The 16,256-nt window shown below is 42.1% G+C and overlaps 1 long non-coding RNA gene and 1 other non-coding gene across 2 annotated transcripts; one reads left to right on the forward strand and one right to left on the reverse strand.

Annotated features, from left to right (window-relative positions):
• Positions 1 to 1,383: 1,383 nt before the first annotated feature.
• Positions 1,384 to 1,455, reverse strand: trnat-cgu (transfer RNA threonine (anticodon CGU)). Its single transcript has one exon. It is a non-coding gene; the product is annotated as a tRNA-Thr (tRNA).
• Positions 1,456 to 1,781: 326 nt separating this feature from the next.
• Positions 1,782 to 5,649, forward strand: LOC106606186 (uncharacterized). Its single transcript, XR_001329001.3, has 3 exons — positions 1,782 to 2,026; positions 3,363 to 3,423; positions 3,614 to 5,649. It is a non-coding gene; the product is annotated as an uncharacterized LOC106606186 (long non-coding RNA).
• Positions 5,650 to 16,256: the final 10,607 nt, after the last annotated feature.

A 16,256-nucleotide genomic window follows, 5' to 3' on the forward strand; every position in this document is an offset into this window, starting at 1 on the left:
TACCCATCATGTAAACCTATCGATCATAGCTCCAGTAGGCCACACCACGTGCGCGTTATCCTTGCACAGGTTGGGCACTCTCCAAAGCGCACAGTTGGAACACGAGGGGATACTTGTTGAGTTCTAGAGCCCACGACCAGGGTTCCCTTTCGCAATCCCCATACAACTTTCATGTTATGAGTAAAATCCTTTAAGAAAAATGTATATGTTATCCTCCAAAAAGCAGGTTTAATTGTCCACAGTCAGACACGAAACAGATTACAGAAATTGCCTCTATCGGCATGGAACATAGGCCCATCTCTCCAAAGACAGTTGAATATTTTCCTAAAGTTATTCCTGAACAAAAAAGCGTAGGCTACCGTGTGTCCCAGACCGGTAACGTTGCCCGGGGAAAAATAAACCCACCTAATCTCTCTCTATGTGTGTACTGACCGATCGTCCCGTGCAGCACCTAGAGACAGTATCCCAAACCTAGTGGCTCTGGCTGTGCTGTGTGGGCCGCGTAGTGCGAGTCTCCTTTTCAGGCCCTCCCTAAAATGGAATTCTAGGTGGTGGTGACTCGGCAGTAGGTATGTCGAGCTCCATGCGAGCGCCACTCCAGAAGAACAGTCCTGACAGTTGAGATCTTGCAGTAACCATTGCCACCAAATGGAAAGGTTTGCCTCTGCACTCTCGTATGTAAAAGTGTGGGGAATAAATGACTATTGTACCTTCCTCTTCCCAAACAATAATCAGAACAACGAGGTTTTCGTATACCATAAGGATTTATCAAGTTTCTGAGTAAAATATAAACTTATAACGTTGATTTGCCTAACCATGTTTTCTTATTTTAGGCCTATATTATCAGGCTGTCTATTATGGCATTGGATTGAAAACAAGATCTATATTTACGAACATGTATATTTACAAAGATAGACAGAACTCAGTCTTTAGTCTAGTTTTTGTTTCTTTCATCCATGTGTCGTTGTATGATGGCTGATCTCTCATCTGATCTGTATAACTCATTGGGCAACTTATCTGGTCTTTCCACACTATTGTAGTTGGAGCGCCGACTGGTGGTCATTATGAGGGGCGTGACAAATAAACGTCTGAAATAAAAGTTTAAGATTTTTAGCTTAAACTGTTTAACCTTGATTTCTCCTAGATTTTGTGTAGCTCTGAACCTGTTTAACCTTGATATCTTCAATTTATTGTCTTGATGAACACCATTTATGTATGAGAAGTCTTAGCATATAACTTTTGCGTTGTACATTGTTGAGATTTAAACGTTTTATCAACACATTAACTTTATATTGAGTTTGAAATATATATCAAATATCACAATGAAGTATCACGTTGGAACTGTCCTGTTTAAAAATGTGTCCACAATGGACTTCGTTTCCGAGGCACGGACGGGGATCGAGCCCGCGATCTTCGGTTTACGAGACCGACGCCTTACCACTTGGCCACCGCGCCTGGTAATAGTGCGAGAGAAAAATATCAGTTTTCAAACCTTTTTCCTGCCAATTGACTAAGTCCGATTGGAGAATGTTATGGATGATACAAATATATTTATCGATAATAGCAAGTTTTTATGACGAGCAATCTCAAACATACTTCTCCAAACCAGAAACACCAGTTGACCACTTAGCTAAGCTTAGCTAAAACTGACGTTAGCTAAAACTGACGTTGGTAGCTAGCTACTGGAAGTTAGCTACACGGGTCGTTTCAAAATGTGACTTTAGCCGCTAGAAAGCAAAATATGATGATGATGATGATGATGATGCACGATACGTATTGTGTTTATTATCAGCAGTGATCGATTTTATGACGCTATTTAGAACACGCCCTGTCCATGTGTTCCTGAATGTAGCATTGCACCCGGATGTAGTGGGTGACTAAGCTAAGGATCATGTTGCTAGCCCGGTTTGGTATCTCGAGCATCAAACGTTATATGTTGACGATTATGTGATTTATATCTAGATAAAGAACTTGGATGCAGATTGCAAGCGTGTCTCATTTTAACCTGTGCGCTTGGTTCATTTTGGTAAGTCCTAGGCATGTTCCTATCTCAGCAAAGATGTAGCTGGCTAACTAAAACAAATCTCTTACGCTAGCTAGCTAACCATATGAGATCAATACAGTACATCCAGTTCTGTACCGGTGTCATTGTCAAAAGTGGTCACCGAAGTTTGCAAATTCATGGGATTTTGTTCGGATACATATGGGCTTAATAATAATCTTTGTCTGCTGTTATGTGCACCGCACTGTAACAAGTTGCAATGTTGTTAGGTAGCTACAATAACGTTACAATGTTGTTCGTTAGCTATAATAACATTACAGTGTTGTTAGTTAGCTACAATAACATTACAGTGTTGTTAGTTAGCTATAATAACATTACAGTGTTGTTAGTTAGCTACAATAACATTACAGTGTTGTTCGTTAGCTACAATAACATTAGTGTTGTTCGTTAGCTACAATAACATTACAGTGTTGTTAGTTAGCTACAATAACATTAGTGTTGTTCGTTAGCTACAATAACATTACAGTGTTGTTAGTTAGCTACAATAACATTACAGTGTTGTTAGTTAGCTATAATAACATGACAGTGTTGTTAGTTAGCTACAATAACATTACAGTGTTGTTAGTTAGCTACAATAACATTACAGTGTTGTTAGTTAGCTACAATAACATTACAGTGTTGTTAGTTAGCTATAATAACATTACAGTGTTGTTAGTTAGCTACAATAACATTACAGTGTTGTTAGTTAGCTACAATAACATTACAGTGTTGTTAGTTAGCTACAATAACATTACAGTGTTGTTAGTTAGCTACAATAACATTACAGTGTTGTTAGTTAGCTACAATAACATTACAGTGTTGTTAGTTAGCTACAATAACATTAGTGTTGTTAGTTAGCTACAATAACATTACAGTGTTGTTAGTTAGCTACAATAACATTACAGTGTTGTTAGTTAGCTATAATAACATTACAGTGTTGTTCGTTAGCTACAATAACATTACAATGTTGTTAGTTAGCTACAATAACATTACAGTGTTGTTCGTTAGCTAAAATAACATTACAATGTTGTTAGTTAGCTACAATAACATTACAGTGTTGTTCGTTAGCTAAAATAACATTACAATGTTGTTAGCTAGCTACAATAACATGACGAGGTTGTTAGCTTTGTTTCAAAGCTCAGGCTAAGTTCTACGAGTGTGTTCCGTGGAACATACAGTATTATTCAGGTTCCCTGAATCAGGGCAGTGAAATGTGTTCTATAAGATCATAAGTGTGTGTGTTTCACTTTTTGACCATGCTAGTTCTCATTTAGATAAAAAATTCAAAAGGCACTCGCACATCTGAGCAATCTTGTTGCAGGTGCATGGCAACAGTTGAAACAGGATGAAGGAAAAAGGATGAAGGAAAATGCGTCATTTTGGTAATACGTAATTTTGGATACATAAGCTTATTAAATATCAGTGATACTATTAAGAGCAGTTCTCATTTAGATACAACAGAGTAGCCTACCTATGTTACTTACCGTAACTGAATTTCATATTTTGTAATATATTCATAATATTGCATCTATATAACCTGGTAAAGCTACATTCCCAACCGTTCCTTTGCAGGTGAGGAAGCCTATAAATCTGAACTGACACCCCAGCCCTGTCCCAAGCCGTCACTGATCTTCCACGCCTCCATGTCCCAGGTGTAGGTTAAACCCTTGAAGCTGGAGAGACCCTGAAGTCCCACCCCTGTGACACCCCTGGGTCCTCAGCCTCAGCCCCTCTGACGACCTACCATGCCCCTGATCGTGGATGCTGTGTGGGCCGTGTGGAGCATCGGGGCGGGGGTCTATGACTACTTCCACACCAGTGCCATGGAGGAACGCATTGGCAACCTGGAGAGCGTCCTCACCATCCACCAGTGTGTCATAGCAGCCCTGTCCGCAGGCCTCGTCCTCCTCATGACCTACATACTGTGGAGAAAACACTGAAGCCATGGTTGTATTCAGTCAGTGAGGTGGCCCCGGGGGAAAGTTTCCCCTAGGTACAGATCTTGGATCATTTCCCCCTCCCTCAATCCTATCTGTAACCAGTGGTGGGGAAAATACTAAACTGACCCAAGATCAGCATCTATGGGCAACTTCACCCTACTCCAGCGGAGATGGGAGATGAGACAGTCCTAGATACTCCAGACCTAAGGACTGCATTACGGATAGCATTGGCTACTCACCAGACTAACAGCCAGTCCCAAATCACTGCCTAACCCTCCCCCATTGTCTTATGTCATATGATGCGATGACTGTCAGTTTAAGGACGGGGCATCATGTAGGAGTGACGCCACCTAGCATACCATAATGACCTTGGCCCTAACCCTTGGGTGTTGGCAGATCTGAAGGGTCTTGATAGGTATAAGCAGTGTAACGCTGGATCATCACATCACTACTACTACTACTGGATCTCAACAGACAGTCTTCAATCCCTCCCTAGTCCTTCCCCTCGGCCCTGACCATCAAAGAACGGTCTGGATAGGTATGACAACTGGGTAGGTATAGGATTCTGTTTTATCAAAGCACTACTATTGGAAGACGAGCTCAGGAGACCATGAGGAGTTGCTTGTGGAAGCTTCTTGGTGGAAAGTAGCCCTGGTATACAGTGCAAAGGCTCTATCAGAGCTTGTTGGAGTAGTCATCCCTCCAAGTCTCGTTCCTCACTCTGCTGTTACTTGGAACGGGATTGAGAGGAAGTCTGGGAGCTGAGGGTAGCTGGAGAGGGGTTCTTCAGTCTGAAAGCTTGAGTGCCGTGATGACTGTAGCCTGGTCCCAGATCTGTTTGTGCTATTGTGTCAACTCCTTGCCATGCCAAATATGGAATTGACATGATAGCACAAACAGATCTGGGACCAGTCTATCATGACTGGCTGTGATCAGAAAACACTGTATTTTGCTACTGTGTGGATACTGACGTCTAGCCTGGTCCCTGATCTGTTTATGCTGTCTTGCCAACAATGACCATAATGATTGTAGGAGTGGGCAAGACCATACAAACAGATCTAGGACCAGGCTAACTCAGGCCACTTGTTTCATTTAAAACTATCATCCATTGAATGTGATTGATTAATTTTGGTACTTTATATTGCCGAAAGGGATTTGTGAAACATGGCTTCCGTCCATGTCACTGTAGAATAAGCCTACATAATAATGACACTGTTGGGACTAAACATTATAAACCGTTTTCCCGGACAGAGATTAAGCCTAGTTCTAGAATAAAAAGCCTGGTCAATGGAGAATCTCCATTAATTTAAAAAATAAAATGTTTAGCCCAGGACTAGACTTAAACTGTCTGAAACCTTCCGTGTAAGAGAAAGATAACACCTTTTTAAGTTACTGTCCAGGTTAAAATTTTTTACACGTTTCCATGTCGATGACACCTTTTAACGGTTTTCTCTGTATTTGTACGTCATAACATCTCCTTTTAAATCATGCTTTTATCATTGTTGGATCTGTTAACTGTCTACCTGGTTGTCTATTATCATGTCTGTTGGCCATTGTTGTCAACTCAAGTGCAACTTTGTGTATTTTGCTGAATCACTACCTGGTTGTTGGTTTCTATGTGAACAAAAGGTATTAATGTCAGGTTAATAAATAATGTGATTAACTCTGCACTACTCTTTCCTCAATGTATTTGAAGTATTTGTTTATCATGTACAAACTATGATTTGTAATTCCTTTGAAAGTTGGGTGCCATGCCAGTGGTCATAGCTGGTTGTAATGACGACACTGAGATACTGACCTGTAGGTTGTAACTCCAACCCTGTTCCTGGAGAACTACGGTCCTGTAGGTTTACACTCCAACCCTGTTCCTGGAGAACTACGGTCCTGTAGGTTTACACTCCAACCCTGTTCCTGGAGTACTACCCTCCTGTAGGTTTTCACTCCAACCCTGTTCCTGGAGAACTACGGTCCTGTAGGTTTTCACTCCAACCCTGTTCTTGGAGAGCTATGGTCCTGTAGGTTTTAACTCCAACCCTGTTCCTGGAGTACTACGGTCCTGTAGGTTTACACTCCAACCCTGTTCTTGGAGAGCTACCCTCCTGTAGGTTTACACTCCAACCCTGTTCTTGGAGAGCTACCCTCCTGTAGGTTTTCACTCCAATCCTAATCTAGCACACCTGATTGTAATAATTAGCTTGTTGATAAACTGAATCAGGTTAGTTACAACTGGGGTTGGCGTGAAAACCTACAGGAGGGTAGTACTCCAGGAACAGGGTTGGAGTGAAAACCTACAGGAGGGTAGCACTCCAGGAACAGGGTTGGAGTGTAAACCTACAGGAGGGTAGCACTCCAGGAACAGGGTTGGAGTGTAAACCTACAGGAGGGTAGCTCTCCAGGAACAGGGTTGGAGTGTAAACCTACAGGAGGGTAGTACTCCAGGAACAGGGTTGGAGTGTAAACCTACAGGAGGGTAGCTTTCTCCAGGAACAGGGTTGGAGTGTAAACCTACAGGAGGGTAGTACTCCAGGAACAGGGTTGGAGTGTAAACCTACAGGAGGGTAGCACTCCAGGAACAGGGTTGGAGTGAAAACCTATAGGAGGGTAGCTCTCCAGGAACAGGGTTGGAGTGTAAACCTACAGGAGGGTAGCTTTCTCCAGGAACAGGGTTGGAGTGTAAACCTACAGGAGGGTAGTACTCCAGGAACAGGGTTGGAGTGTAAACCTACAGGAGGGTAGCACTCCAGGAACAGGGTTGAAGTGAAAACCTACAGGAGGGTAGCTCTCCAGGAACAGGGTTGGAGTGAAAACCTACAGGAGGGTAGCTCTCCAGGAACAGGGTTGGAGGCCCCGGTCATAGTCTCACGTGACTCCTGTTTCCAACATAATGCACTACATTTGACCAGATCCCTATGGGCCCTGGTCAAAAGTAGTGCACTACATAAGGAATAGGGTGCTATTTGTAATGGAGCCATGGACTCAGGAATGTCCACAGATGAATATGGTCCATCCAGGTCAAAGTTTCTTCTTCTCTTTGCCCTCTTGATTCGTATCAGGGATTGAGAATGTCAGGAAGATTGCTTCTTCCTTCCAGAGCAACTGTAAACTTGCCCCGGTTTGCTGCTTCTATGGTGCCTGCCCCCTAAATATGTCATCAGACCAAGTTGCTGAATAAATATATCTCTCTTTCTCTCTCATTATACTAGGCTATTTCCGTCCTCATTATGTTTGTGGGTCAGTCCATTCCTATTAGTACCATACTCTTCACTTCCTCATGTCTGATTTATACTCTGTTTATTAGGTACACCCTTTAAGTACCAGGTCAGACCACCCTTTTCCTCCAGAACAGCCTGAATTCTTCAGGGCATGGATTCTACAAGGTGTGGCATTCAAGCGTTGCTCAATTGGTATCAAGGGATCTAACGTGTGCCAGTAAAACATTCCCCACATCAGTACACCACCACCACCAGCCTGTACCGTTGACACCAGGCAGGATGGGGCCATGGACTCATGCTGCTTACACCAAATCCTGACTCTGCCATCAGCCTGTACTGTTGACACCAGGCAGGATGGAGCCATGGACTCATGCTGCTTACACCAAATCCTGACTCTGCCATCAGCCTGTACTGTTGACACCAGGCAGGATGGAGCCATGGACTCATGCTGCTTACACCAAATCCTGACTCTGCCATCAGCCTGTACTGTTGACACCAGGCAGGATGGGGCCATGGACTCATGCTGCTTACACCAAATCCTGACTCTGCCATCAACAGGAACTGGAATTCATCGGACCAGGCAATGTTTTTCCAGTCCTCAATTGTCCAGTGTTGGTGAACGTGTGCTCACTGGAGACACTTCCTTGTTTTTAGCTGATCGGAGTGAATTCGGTGTGGTCATCTGCTGCAATAGCCAATCCGTGACAAGGAGCGTTCTGCACACCACTGTTGCACTGTGCTGTTATTTGTCTGTTTGTGGCCCGCCTTTTAGCTTGCACGATTCTTGCCATTCTTCTTCGACCTCTCTCATCAACAAGCTGTTTTCTCCCACAGGACCCACCGCTGACTGGATGTTTGTTTATTTGTCACACCATTCTCGGTAAACCCTAGACACTGTCGTGTGTGGAAAAACCCAGGAACAGAGAGAAAGAGTGCAGTGGGAATCACAGGAATCGTGACATCCAAAGTGTGGTGTTCTGAACTTGGTTCAGGGAGTCATCTCCGGGATGTCGATGGAAGTTGAGGTCAGATACCTAAAAGAGAAGAGAAGAGCAGGTGTGGTCAGTTCCTGTCACCTGACCAGAACAATGAATGGAGAAAGGGAAGAGGGTCTATCGGTTCTTTTTTTTGACAAAGAACACCTCCCAACCACAGGAGGTTGGTGGCACCTTCATTTGGGAGGACCGGCTCGTGGTAATGGCTGGGGCGGAATCGTATCAAACGCATCAAACACATGGTTTGATGCCATTCCATTCGCTCTGTCCCAGCCCTTATTATGAGTCGCCCTCCACTCATCAGCCTCCACTGCTCCCTACACATTTTAAAGCTAAAGGTATGTAAGGTAAGGTAAGACCATTCGTCCACAAAATGCTACAATGTAAAAACTGTAAAGGATTTGGCCAGGTGGCATATATGTGGAGGCTGAAGATCGGAGTGAAGAAGGTCAGGGCTGCGATTGGGGTGGAGATCATGATCCAGAGTTCTTGAAGTGCCCTGTAAAAGGGTGAAGGAAGTTGAGCTGGTGAAAGTCAGGACGGCCCATCAGATCTCCTATGCAGATGCAACCAAAAGACTTGAGAAAGCAAGTGATAGTGTTGAAGGTATGATACGCAGATGCAACACAGCCCAAGTCAAGCAAGAGAACAGTTAAAAGGGTGGATTTCGTAGCATTTATTACAACTGTTATTAATTGTACGGCACAAAGTATCAAATAAATCTAAGAAGTTGTTCAATTGTTCACAGGGTTCAATTCTTGGGCCAACTCTTTTCTCTGTATACATCAATGATGTCGCTCTTGCTGCTGGTGAGTCTCTGATCCACCTCTACGCAGACGACACCATTCTGTATACTTCTGGCCCTTCTTTGGACACTGTTAACAACCCTCCAGATGAGCTTCAATGCCATACAACTCTCCTTCCGTGGCGTCCAACTGCTCCTAAATACAAGTAAAACTAAATGCATGCTCTTCAACCGATCGCTGCCTGCACCTGCCCGCCCGTCCAGCATCACCACCCTGGACGGTTCTTACTTAGAATATGTTGACAACTACAAATACCTAGGTGTCTGGTTAGACTGAAAACTCTCCTTACAGACTCACATCAAACATCTCCAATCCAAAGTTAAATCTAGAATTGGCTTCCTATTTCGCAACAAAGCATCCTTCACTCATGCTCGTAAAACTGACCATCCTACCGATCCTGGACTTCGGCGATGTCATTTACAAAATAGCCTCCAATACCCTACTCAATAAACTGGATGCAGTCTATCACAGTGCCATCCGTTTTGTCACCAAAGCCCCATATACTACCCACCACTGCGACCTGTACGCTCTCGTTGGCTGGCCCTCGCTTCATACTCGTCGCCAAACCCACTGGCTCCAGGTCATCTACAAGACCCTGCTAGGTAAAGTCCCCCCATATCTCAGCTCACTGGTCACCATAGCAGCACCCACCTGTAGCCCGCGCTCCAGCAGGTATATCTCTCTGGTCACCCCCAAAGCCAATTCCTCCTTTGGTCGTCTTTCCTTCCAGTTCTCTGCTGACAATGACTGGAACGAACTACAAAAATCTCTGAAACTGGAAACATTTATCTCCCTCACTAGCTTTAAGCACCAGCTGTCAGAGCAGCTCACAGATCACTGCACCTGTACATAGCCCATCTATAATTTAGCCCATACAACTACCTCTTCCCCTACTGTATTTATTTATTTATTTTGCTCCTTTGCACCCCATTATTTCTACTTTGCACTTTCTTCCACAACAAATCTACCATTCCAGTGTTTTACTTGCTATATTGTATTTACTTTGCCACCATGGCCTTTTTTGCCTTTACCTCCCTTAACTCACCTCATTTGCTCACATTGTATATAGACTTATTTTTCTACTGTATTATTGACTGTATATTTGTTTTTCTCCATGTGTAACTCTGTGTTGTTGTATGTATCGAACTGCTTTGCTTTATCTTGGCCAGGTCGCAATTGTAAATGAGAACTTGTTCTCAACTTGCCTACCTGGTTAAATAAAGGTGAAATACATTTTTTTTAAATTAAGTTGAACATCATTGTGGCTGCAGCTGAAAAGTATCTGGGACTTCAATGGAAGATGTGCCACACTGGCGGTTTTGTTTTAACAGAAGAAATCAGATGTTTTGGATATTTTTTGCCCACTCACACCGACAATGTTACTTTTTTTATGATCTTTTTGTTTTCATCCAGCACAGTAGGTGGCGGCAATAAGCTTTTTGAGTGTAGTCTGCTAATACATATAAAGAAAAAGAAGTAGCGCGTCTGCGTCACTAGTTACCACAGCCACAAGGTAAGAAGGCCCGCCTACTCGACCAATCAGATGAGGGAGTGAGATGACGTGAAGCCGACCGGCTCGCAGGGGCAGAAAAGAGACTTGTATTTCTCTTATCCAGTGATCCATCAATTATTTGATTATTTATTAGCTATAATAAAACCAACCGTTCTAAATGCAAAGTGGTAATCAGATGTCTTATTAAAACTCAGCTTGCAAGTTTATCATGATGTTTGCCCTTACTCAAAGTTACTTTAACCCAAAATAGGTTTACTCCAGTAGCTGCATTGTTTTTAAAATGGCATGTAGACCAAGAAATTGATTTTTAAATCTTCATTTTAGATCTTTATTTTCAAAATCCACAAGTAAAACGTTCACAGTTTCACAGAAATGTTTACATAAATGTAAATTTTTGAAATTGGCTGATTTAAGATGAAAATGTCTACTCTGTTACTTTATTTGGCATCCAGGCACTTACTATAGTCATTTATTTATTTCACTTAACAATGCCTTGCAATCCATCTTTTTGGTATTTTGTACCAGTTTCCAAAGGCATGGTCTTCAAGCTATGGAATATGGTCAAAATATTTTAATTAAAATAATAATTGATTGGACTACTTACATGGCACTTTTCTCACCACTTCTCACCCCACTTACATACTCTTTATTTGATTTCATTGGCCCATCCACCCCCGTCTTCAGAGGTTAAAGGTAACTTTATACATTATTCATACACTTGACATACATGGCACTTTTATACAAAGTATTACATGATAGGAATACAGTTTGATATACACATTACTCATAAAATTGTTCTCATCCATAGCCGTGTGACCACTGAGTTAGGACACCTGTTTAAAAGACCCATCTTCCATTTTATTGAGGAACATTCCATTGTTAGTACTTCAACATTATTCTAATTAAATGTTATAAAAAGTGTAGGGTGTAAATGACAGTGATCCGTCTATGAACTTACTTCCTTCCTGTCCCTTTCAGCAGCATATTTCTCTTTGGCTTTTGTCTGTCTGTCTTTGCCCTGGTGGCATTCATACAGTGCCTTCAGAAAGTATTTACACCCCTTGACCTTTTCCTAATTGTCTTGTATTACAGCCTGAATTTAGATGTTATTTTGGTCACTGGCCTACAAGCAATACCCCATAATGTCAAAGTGGAATTATGTTTTTAGACATTTTTACAAATGAATTAAAAATGAAAATCTGAAATGTCTTGAGTCAATAAGTTTTCTACCTTTTTATGGCAAGGCTAAATAAGTTCAGGAGTAAAAATGTGACCGACCCCCTCGATCCGGTCTTACGTAGAAACATTTGAAATTGTGTTTTTTTACACTGGATAAAAGTAGAGCTACACTGCAGTTGAGGAACAACGGGAAAGGAATTATGCTTTGAAAGTTGATAAACTTGTAACCCCACCTTTGAGAAAATGGCCCTTGAATGTTTTGGTACACCTACTGAAGAGCCTTCTTTGTCTACAACGATTCAGCATTGTTCACACGCTCTTAAGCCTTAGCCCCACCCGTCTCTTTAAGGATTCACATGTGAGGTCATGTGCTAAACAGAGTTAGTAGTGTAGTGTACAACCAAAGATTTCAAGACTAAAAGTTGTGAAAGTAGTAGCCTACAATAAGGAAAAACTCCAAGTAAAAATACACTGTCTAGTCCTTGGCCTATATCCTAGTCTGACTTTGGTGTGGTCCCGTGTGGCTCAGTTAGTGGTGCTTACAACACCAGAGTTGTGGGTTCGATTCCCACAGGAGACCAGTATGAAAAATGTATGAAGTCACTCTGGATAAGAGTGTCTGCTAAATTACTAAAATGTAATGTTATTCTTCACATTACCATCTCGGATAAACACACACTATATGAAATTAAAGTTTATTGGTCACATGCAAAGGATACAGAAATAAATGGTTATTTGCATAGTAACAATAGAAAATGTCCAGACTCAAATATTTTATAATTATTAGATTACGCTTACCCAGAAACTTGTCTAAATTGATGAATCATGTGCATGAAATGCTATAATCACCACCCAATTCACACTGGAGTTTCTTACCAAGAAGACAGTGAATTTTCCTGTGGCCGAGTTTTGACTTAAATCTGCTTGCTACGGCAAGACTTTTGAAAATGAGAAAATAATAAATAGGCAAATCCAGGTGTGCAAAGGTCTTAGAGACTTACTCAGAAAGACTCATAGCTGTAATTGCTGCCAAAGGTGATTCTAACATGTATTGACTCAGGGATGTGAATACTTACATAAATTAGATATTTCTGTATTTCATTTTCAATAAAATTGCAAACATTTCTAAAAACATGTTTTAACTTTTTCATTATGGGGTATTGTTGTGAGATTTTGTTTTTGTTTTTATCAATTTTGAATTCAGGCTATAACACAACAACATGTGGAATAAGTCAAGGAGTATGAATACTTTCTGAAGGCACTGTATGTCTTTGTGCCCACAACTTGAAATGTTAGGCTATAAAAATAAATAAAGAGAGTTGCACGCTCTACAGTTAAAGTCGGAAGTTTACATACACCTTAGCCAAATACATTTAAACTCAGCTTTTCACAATTCCTGACATTTAATCCTAGTAAAAATTCCCTGTCTGAGGTCAGTTAGGATCACCACTTTATATTAAGAATGTGAAATGTCAGAATAATAGTAGAGAGAATGATTTATTTCAGCTTTTATTTCTTTCATCATATTTCCAGTGGGTCAGAAGTTTACATACACTCAATCAGTATTTGTTGGCATTGCATTAAATTGTTTAACTTGGGTCAAACGTTTCAGGTAGCCTTCCACAAGCTTCCACAATAAGTTGGGTGAATTTTGGCCCATTCCTCCTGACAGAGCTGGTGTAAATAAGTCAGGTTTGTAGGCCTTGCTCGCACACACTTTTTCAGTTCTGCCCACAAATTTTCTATAGGATTGAGGTCAGGGCTTTGTGATGACCACTTCAATACCTTGACTTGGTTGTCCTTAAGCCATTTTGCCTCAACTTTGGAAGTCTGCTTGGTGTCATTGTCCATTTTGAAGACCCATTTGCGACCAAGCTTTAACTTCCTGACTGATGTCTTGAGATGTTGCTTCAATATATCCACATCATTTTCCTGCCTCATGATGCCATCTATTATGTGAAGTGCAACAGTCCCTCCTGCAGCAAAGCACCCCCACAACATGATGCTACCACCCCGTGCTTCACGGTTGGGATGGTGTTCTTTGACTTGCAAGCATCCCCCTTTTTCCTCCAAACATAATGATGGCCAAACAGTTCTATTTTTGTTTCATCAGACCAGAGGACATTTCTCCAAAAAGTACAATCTTTGTTCCCATGTGCAGTTGCAAACCGTAGTCTGGCTTTTTTATGGCGGTTTGGAGCAGTGGCTTCTTCCTTGCTGAGCGGCCTTTCAGGTTATGTTGATATAGGACTCATTTTACTGTGGATATAGATACTTTTGTACCGGTTTCCTCCAGCATCTTCACACTGTCCTTTGCTGTTGTTCTGGAATTGATTTGCACTTTTCGAACCAAAGTACGTTCATCTCTAGGAGACAGAACGTGTCTCCTTTCTGAGTGGTATGATGGCTGCGTGGTCCCATGGTGTTTATACTTAAGTACTATTGTTTGTACAGATGAACGTGGTACCTTCAGGCGTTTGGAAAATGCTCTTTTCTTTCTGAGGTCTTGGCTGATTTCTTTTGATTTTCCCATGATGTCAACCAAGCAAAGAGGCACTGAGTTTGAAGGTAGGCCTTGAAATACATCCACAGGTACACCTCCAATTGACTCAAATGATGTCAATTAGCCTATCAGAAGCTTCTAAAGCCATGACATCATTTTCTGGAATTTTCCAAGCTGTTTAAAGGCACAGTCAACTTAGTGTATGTAAACTTCTAACCCACTGGAATTGTGATACAGTGAGTTATAAGTGAAATAATCTGTCTGTAAACAATTGTTGGAACAATTACTTGTGTCATGCACAAAGTAGATGTCCTAACCGACTTGCCAAAACTATAGTTTGTTAACACGAAATTTGTGGAGTGGTTGAAAAACGAGTTTTAATGACTCCGACCTAAGTGTATGTAAACTTCCGACTTCAACTGTATGTACAAGCTCAGAGTAATGTATTGGGTAGACCACCTCCCAGTAATGTATTGGGTAGACCACCTCAGATTAATGTATTGGGTAGACCACCTCCCAGTAATGTATTGGGTAGACCACCTCAGAGTAATGTATTGGGTAGACCACCTCCCAGTAATGTATTGGGTAGACAACCTCCCAGTAATGTATTGGGTAGACCACCTCCCAGTAATGTATTGGGTAGACCACCTCAGAGTAATGTATTGGGTAGACCACCTCCCAGTAATGTATTGGGTAGACCACCTCAGAGTAATGTATTGGGTAGACCACCTCCCAGTAATGTATTGGGTAGACCACCTCCCAGTAATGTATTGGGTAGACCACCTCCCAGTAATGTATTGGGTAGACCACCTCCCAGTAATGTATTGGGTAGACCACCTCAGAGTAATGTATTGGGTAGACCACCTCAGAGTAGTGTATTGGGTAGACCACCTCCCAGTAATGTATTGGGTAGACCACCTCCCAGTAATGTATTGGGTAGACCACCTCAGAGTAATGTATTGGGTAGACCACCTCCCAGTAATGTATTGGGTAGACCACCTCAGAGTAGTGTATTGGGTAGACCACCTCCCAGTAATGTATTGGGTAGACCACCTCAGAGTAATGTATTAGGTTGACCACCTCCCAGTAATGTATTGGGTAGACCACCTCCCAGTAATGTATTGGGTAGACCACCTCCCAGTAATGTATTGGGTAGACCACCTCAGAGTAATGTATTGGGTTGACCACCTGCCAGTAATGTATTGGGTAGACCACCTCAGAGTAATGTATTAGGTAGACCACCTCAGAGTAATGTATTAGGTAGACCACCTCAGAGTAATGTATTGGGTAGACCACCTCCCAGTAATGTATTGGGTAGACCACCTCCCAGTAATGTATTGGGTAGACCACCTCAGAGTAATGTATTAGGTAGACCACCTCCCAGTAATGTATTAGGTAGACCACCTCAGAGTAATGTATTAGGTAGACCACCTCCCAGTAATGTATTGGGTTGACCACCTCAGAGTAATGTATTGGGTAGACCACCTCCCAGTAATGTATTGGGTAGACCACCTCAGAGTAATGTATTGGGTAGACCACCTCCCAGTAATGTATTGGGTAGACCACCTCAGAGTAATGTATTGGGTAGACCACCTCCCAGTAATGTATTGGGTAGACCACCTCCCAGTAATGTATTGGGTAGACCACCTCAGAGTAATGTATTGGGTAGACCACCTCAGAGTAATGTATTAGGTAGACCACCTCAGAGTAATGTATTGGGTAGACCACCTCCCAGTAATGTATTGGGTAGACCACCTCCCAGTAATGTATTGGGTTGACCACCTCCCAGTAATGTATTGGGTAGACCACCTCCCAGTAATGTATTGGGTAGACCACCTCCCAGTAATGTATTGGGTAGACCACCTCAGAGTAATGTATTAGGTAGACCACCTCAGAGTAATGTATTGGGTAGACCACCTCCCAGTAATGTATTGGGTAGACCACCTCCCAGTAATGTATTGGGTAGACCACCTCCCAGTAATGTATTGGGTAGACCACCTCCCAGTAATGTATTGGGTAGACCACCTCCCAGTAATGTATTAGGTAGACCACCTCAGAGTAATGTAT

Source organism: Salmo salar, chromosome 06 (assembly GCF_965601325.2).
Source record: "Salmo salar chromosome 06, fSalSal1, whole genome shotgun sequence".
In the NCBI taxonomy this organism is placed as follows: domain Eukaryota; kingdom Metazoa; phylum Chordata; class Actinopteri; order Salmoniformes; family Salmonidae; genus Salmo; species Salmo salar.